General features: G+C 44.9%; 1 pseudogene; it reads left to right on the top strand.

The window, feature by feature from the left end:
* Positions 1-596: 596 nt before the first annotated feature.
* LOC148920380 (uncharacterized) overlaps positions 597-6,690 on the top strand; it is an 8,270-nt pseudogene continuing 2,176 nt past the window's right edge.

The raw sequence follows: 6,690 nt of genomic DNA, 5'->3' as shown, positions 1-6,690 counted from the left end.
CAGGCTAGACCCCATACTCGCTCGCATTTGGAGCCAAGGCAATCATCCCTGCTGAGATCGGTATCCCCACGCACAAGGTCGACCACTATACACCCAAGCAGAATTTGGAGCAACTCACCCTCAATCTAGATTTGTTGGAGGAGCACCGACTCCGTGCCGCCTTCATCACTCTCTCCCTCTCACTCACTCTGGTTTTCGAACAAATGAAGAAGGAACGGAGTTTTGTATCGCTTGATGTATTGGAGGATAAAGGACTGTCATTTTGAAAAATAAGTGAGGATATTATGGGAAAGTCAAAAAAATCATTAAACCGCCGGTTAAATGTTTTTTTTAGCAGCTTTTAAAAGCTAGGTTGTGAAGGATTTTAAAAAACAAGGGTCATTGACATCAACTTTTTTAAAAAGCCCAATTCCTTATGTTTACCAAACATTCAAACTACCATAACTTTTTATTAAAGCTGCTTTTTTTTTAAATTTATGCAACGCCAAATGCCACCTGACTTGTCCATGAGAAAGTGGTATGGGATGTAGAGGTTTGGTGTGCCCCACACCATTTGTTCCGCACTAAAAATTTAATATGCAGGTTCTTGTGCAGCGGCGTCTAATCATCAAACAGAGTGGACTCTCAACCAAAACAAAAAGCCCCAATTCCAAATACACTGGTCAATTAGGGTTTAACAGAATTTCCCCAACTCTTGTTTGAATAATTCGTAGCAAATCGCAATGGCTCGTAACGAAGAGAAAGCGCAGTCGATGCTCAATCGATTCATCACACTCAAAGCCGAAGAGAAGAAGAAGCCAAAGAGCGACGTCCATACCGCCTCCGAATGCTGGGACCTTGCTAAGGCCTCCAAATGGCAATAACAAATCATGGGAGAGATTGGCCGAAAAGTCACCGAGATCCAAAACGAAGGGCTCGGTGAGCAATCTCCGCGACCTCAACAACGAGATCAACAAGCTTATACGGGAGAAGGTTCACTAGGAACGATGAATTGTTAAGCTCGGAGGGCCTAACTACGCGAAACACGCCCCTAAGATGACGGACTCGATGGCAACATCATCGACGCCGTCCTAAACCTAGCAGCATTGAGGCCACAGGTATCGGTATTTCGACGAGGCGAAAAATTTGCCAAGAGTCGAGAGCTTTTCGAGAAGCCGCCGATGATGAGAAAATGGAGGACGAGGTACGACATATACAAAAGGATTGATGCAAGCTATTATGGGTATAGGGATGATAAGGATGGGGTTCTGGAGAAGGTTAAGGCTCCGATGGAGGAGAAAATAAGAGCGGAGGCCAGGGCGGAGTGGAAAAGGATGGAGGAGATAAGGAAAGAGGCAAGAAGGGCGGTGAAGAGTGGGGAGGTGGTGTCGATGATGAAACAAGTTATATTTGTCAATTTGGATTTAATTTCAAGAAGCTTTAATTATCAGTTGATTATGACAAGTTTTGTTAGCCTTTTTACTACGTGTTCTCTTCTTTTATCAAAGTTTCATTACTTTGTTTATTGCTTGAGTTTATTTGGCTACCTCTTTCAAATTATGCTATAAGTTGTGTAAACAAAGAACATATCAACTGTTTAGTTTATACATGATTTGTACTCTTTAGTACGATAGCAAATTTCTAATTTTATATTTGTTCGCTCTAAAACTAAACAGATAGAGATAGGGCTAACATACAGATGATGTGGACGGTTTAGATGAAGGGGCCTTCGGTTCGTATGGCGCCCTTCCACGATCTTGATCTTGGAATCTGAAGAGAGAAACGGCAGTGAGGTCTTGAGCACCGGTGTGGTGCCCGCCAAAGACCCTTGGATGCCAAAGTTATCGACTAAGAGCTGGAATGTGGAAGCACAAGTCGTAGAAAGTCTTACTGTGTGGTCAGCCGAAGCCTTATTTATTCAGCGTATTGGGTGATCACTTAGTATTTAGCTCCGATGTAGGAGTTGTGGGAGTGTCTTTAATGGTCGACACGCGTGTCCCGACATCCTTTGGCTAGAGCTCCGAGGTTGTCTTGTATGATCGCCGACGTGCTGATCGTGGTGCTCGAGGTCGCTCAAAGATCGTGCATCAAGGTCTGTCCAAGGGGCATTTGGGAGCACTTGCTGATTCAAGAACATGTAAATCAGTGGTGTATGCCAATTCATACTGGATTGGCCTATTCAGCACGGCTCACAGGGTTGGTCTTAACCTTGTTCATTTTCTACATGTCATGATGTGAGTGGAGGGTCAGATATGGTACAAACAGGAGTCTCCTAAGTTTCTAATTGAGAAGGGACTTCTTGGTTGGGGACTTGCTTGTGTCTTAGATCTTTGGCATTCTGACCAGGACACAAGCGTCCTCCTGTGGCCTACCGATGTTAGCTATGTAGTCCCCAAGTCCCCGAGCAAGGGTGCTGGAAGATTAGAATGAAACTGGTAGGCCAAGAGCGTGAGAGGTGAGGAAAACTTGCCCACGCCCGCTCTGCCGCTCATGGCATGAGAGGTGAGTGGAAACTTAACTAATGTGCACTCGCTGCTCGCATGAGAGGTGGAGTGAAAACTCAACCAATGTGTGCTGCCGATGTTGGTGGAGTTTGCGCCAAAGGTCTGAGAATTGAAGCGTTCTTTCAAGTGGGATGCTATGACTCTTAGGCTTCCCTGTGCATGCTTGACACGTGGCAGAGGAGTTCAAAGGTCGCGTCGTTTCATTTCTTAATGCTAGGTTTGTCCTATAAATGGGACGGCGTAGGCGATTTTCGGCAAAGGTTTTAAGGCGGAGGAAATTTCCGGCAACTAGCAACCACTGTATGAACAAGGTATGTTGTCGTCTTTTCTTTCAAATTGAATCAAATTCTTCAATTGTTGCATGAACATGTATGAACGTAGATGAATGTAGATGAGCATGAGCTTTTAGGATTGTAGTTTGATTCTGGCATGTTAGTTTCCTTTCGCCTCTGTTTGTAGATGTCAGATACCGAGTCCATATAGTGATAGTCCAAGGGTGTTCAAAGGAGAATCGTCCTCGGGGAGCTCCACAACGGAGCTTGAGAGTGTGGACTTTGAGAGCGTTGGGAGGGGAGGGGGTACAGAGGTGCCTACCGATTCTGGGAGCACTTCAAGCCTGGTAGTAATTGAAGGGGATATCTATCAACCATTGACATCTAGTAGCTGAGTCGAGGTGACCGAGGCTGATGTGTCAGTTGCCGCTCCCGGGGAAGGTATGTCACCATTGTGAGGGGTAAGCAAGAGTGCCGATGGCGGCCGAAGGGTCCTATATTCGGTGTGGATTTCCTGGAGTCGAATGTCTTGACCGGGCCGAGCTGGCCAAGATCTGCTGAGTATCACATTCCGATTCGGTAGTGATGCGAATCCTCGAGCCGCTGGAGGCGTGGAGGAGGCGAAGGTGAGGTAGTCTTCTTCACCAATGTCTTCAAGCATGGGCTTCGGCTGCCGCTGAGGCATTCGGTGTAGAAGATCCTATCACAGATAGGCTACGCCTGGGCTTAATCCCAACTCCGGATTACACCGCTTGGGACCATAACGACGCCGCATAGCCGCGTGGGAGCCAAGCTATGAGTAATTCGCCCATCCGTATAGTGTGACGAGGGCGAAGAGCGCTGACTAGAGGGGGTGGGTGTAGTCAAATTGATTATAACAAGTTTTGTTAGCCTTTGTACTACGTGTTCTATTCTTTTATCAAAGTTTCATTACTTTGTTTATTGCTGAGTTTATCTGGCTACCTCTTTCAAATTATGCTATAAGTTGTGTGAACAAAGAACATATCAACTGTTTTGTTTATAAATGATTTGTACTCTTTAGTACAATAGCAAATTTCTAATTTTATATTATGTTGCCTTCATCATCTCTTCAATAAGGGTTATATCATGGCTATTTCAGGTAAAATTCCCAAAGATTTTATATTACAGATACTTTTTGTTTTTGTTAAATTGAAAAGGAAAATGGAGTGTGAAAATTCCATTATTGATTGTTCTAATAAGTTTTCTTGTGACCTTCCATACAGTAAATGATTTGTTATATTTTCTTTAGGCTTAGCTAACATTGTTCTTAAGAAACTGCTAATTTCAATAACATAATGTATCACAACCATTTCTTTTTTTTTTTTTGAGGGGAAAAGCGATGGGTTGCATTCCATTCAACTATAAAATTGTGTACAAAAGGGCATGTTAAGGTGGCCTCGTTAAAACCTTCCCGAGGAAAACCACATGGGATAAAACCTCAGGATAGGAAAGAGTACCACCCATGCCAGCCGTACAATAAAATTTCTAGAACAAGGGAATTAAAAAGAGTCTACCACTAAGGCATCAAGCAAAACTACTGGGGTCCCCAACCACTCACCGCTCAGGAGTGTAAAGCGATCCTAGCAAGTCTTGCAGCCGCCTCATTAGCCTCCTTCATCACATGTTGTACTAATATACTGCCCTGTTGCACTAGTAACAGTTTACAGTCGTCAACTAAGCAACCAAAGTGGGACAAATCCTGTGATACTTGGCTTAGAACAATACCAACTCCTTGACTAACACCTTCAATGAGCCGCTGCACATAAGGCCATCTTTGGGCAAACAAAAGCCCTCCTTCAAGGCTAGCAATTTTGCATGCAAAAGGTTGGAAACCCCCTGAACAAACACTAGTTTACATGCAAGAAAAGTACCAACATGGTCACGAACCACAACTCCAATCCCCCCCAGTCCTGTTGCACCCCGACAAGCCTCCCTGTGTTGATTTTGATAGACCCCAAGGGCGGACGCTGCCACTTCGCCTTGACTCTAGATGGAGGGATCAAAGGAGGTTGAAGCTCATAATAATCATGCAACAGCCGGATGGCTCCACTAACAATTTCTGACACACTCCGCCGACGGTCATTCCAAACCACTTGGTTACGTTCATTCCACAGAGCCCACATACAAATCATGACTTGCTCTAACTCAGGGGCTGAAAGGGTGAGGGCAACATCTTGGAACTACTAGAGGTCAACAGCCACAACCTTTGAAGAGAGCCCCAACATGAACAGTGATGCCAAACCGCTTCAGCCATTGGGCATTGCACAAATACATGAAAGCCGGTTTCCTCCTCTCCACAAAACACACACCCACCCAGCTCAGCGACGCCGCCGCCTCTTCAAGTTGACTTTGGTGGCAGAATATTTAGTATGGCTTCCACAAAGAGGCGGACCTTCAAGGGACACGAACCTCCCATATTTTCTCTCCAGACTGTGCAGAATCCCATTGGCCGCATCATTGGTATGAACGACATCCCACTGGAGAGAAGATATTGCCTTGCCTCATATCCGCTCTTAGCCCGAGTAATGGCCATGTCTCTCAAAGTGCAGATCAGCGTATCAGTGGGTGGCGGAAACTCAAAGAATTTATGTATGATTGCTGCTTCTTCGCGAAACAAGCTCCTAGAATATCTGTCTTCCATTGCAAATGTTGGATCAAGAAAGCGGCACAAGTATTACCATGCTCTCGTCAGGAGTAGACAAGACCTTGAAGAAGCGAGGTTGGCAACCATCTGTCTTCCCAAATCTGAGCAGTCGGCCGTCACCAGTCGTGGTAGTCCTCTCTCAATGCCACTTTGGCACGAGCTTCTCCCAAGCGTAAGAGGGTTTCCCAGTGGCCTCCAAGATGGGCAGTCCCTATAATGTGAGCTTTGAGGGGCAGGCCACAGTATGGGTTATAGAGCCAGCGTCCATGCCTTGGCTGCAAAGCCAAATTAAAAGCATAAAGATTCCGAAAACCAAGACCACCCTCATGTTTTGGTCTACACAAGTTCTTCCAGCTTAACCAATGGATTTTTCGCCTCCCTTCTTGCGCTCCCCACCAGTAGGAAGCCATCATTTGCTGGATTTCCTCACACAAAAATTTTGGAATAAGAAAGCAACTCATCATGTATATGGGCACTGCCTGTGCAACCACTTTTAGAAGAACTTCTTTACCAGCAAAGCTTAATAACTTTGCCTTCCAGGCCTGTATTTTCTTCTAGATGCAATCTTTAAGATAGTTGAAACATTGTCCTCGAGAACGACCAATGTGAGTAGGCAGACCCAAGTATCTGTCATGCTGGGCAACTCGCCTAACTCCCAGCGTTGTGGCAAAAGCTCTTGGTCTTCATCATACACATTTAGACTAAGGACACAACTTTTATCAAGGTTTATTTTTATTTGACCTGCTCATAGCATTGGAGGATTTGTTTCAGTGTTGCACATCACTTTGACTTGCTTTTAAAACAGAAGCTATCATCTGCGAAAAAGATGGGCTATGGGGGCTCCCGACATGGTCGACACCATGGAAGTGCCGTTTTCATTCATTTGCGATTAGCCAGAAAGCCTCGTACATAAGAGAAATAAATAGGGGAAAGAGTCCTTACTGTCGAATCATGTTGTAGGATGACATAACCAGCGAGTTTCCGTTCAACGAGAAAGAGTAGGAGAGAAGATGTCGGACATGCCATAATTAATTGGACCCATCACCGATCAAAACCCATCACTAGCATCAAGGACTCCAGGAAATTCCATTCAACTCAATCGTAAGCCTTACTCATGTCTAGTTTAAGAGCCATGTATCCCTGCCTGCCGTGTGTTCTTTTATGCATGAAATGGAAGTTCAAAGCCACAATGGAATTATGAAATCATTCTCCCAGGACAAATGCGCTGCGAGTCTTGATTAAAGCGAAGAGATGACCTTTAAGCGATTAG

The sequence above is a fragment of the Prunus mume genome, linkage group LG2 (genome assembly GCF_029339155.1).
Source record: "Prunus mume cultivar Tortuosa linkage group LG2, ASM2933915v1, whole genome shotgun sequence".
Lineage (NCBI taxonomy): Eukaryota > Viridiplantae > Streptophyta > Magnoliopsida > Rosales > Rosaceae > Prunus > Prunus mume.
This window is presented reverse-complemented; position numbering and strand designations above follow the sequence as displayed.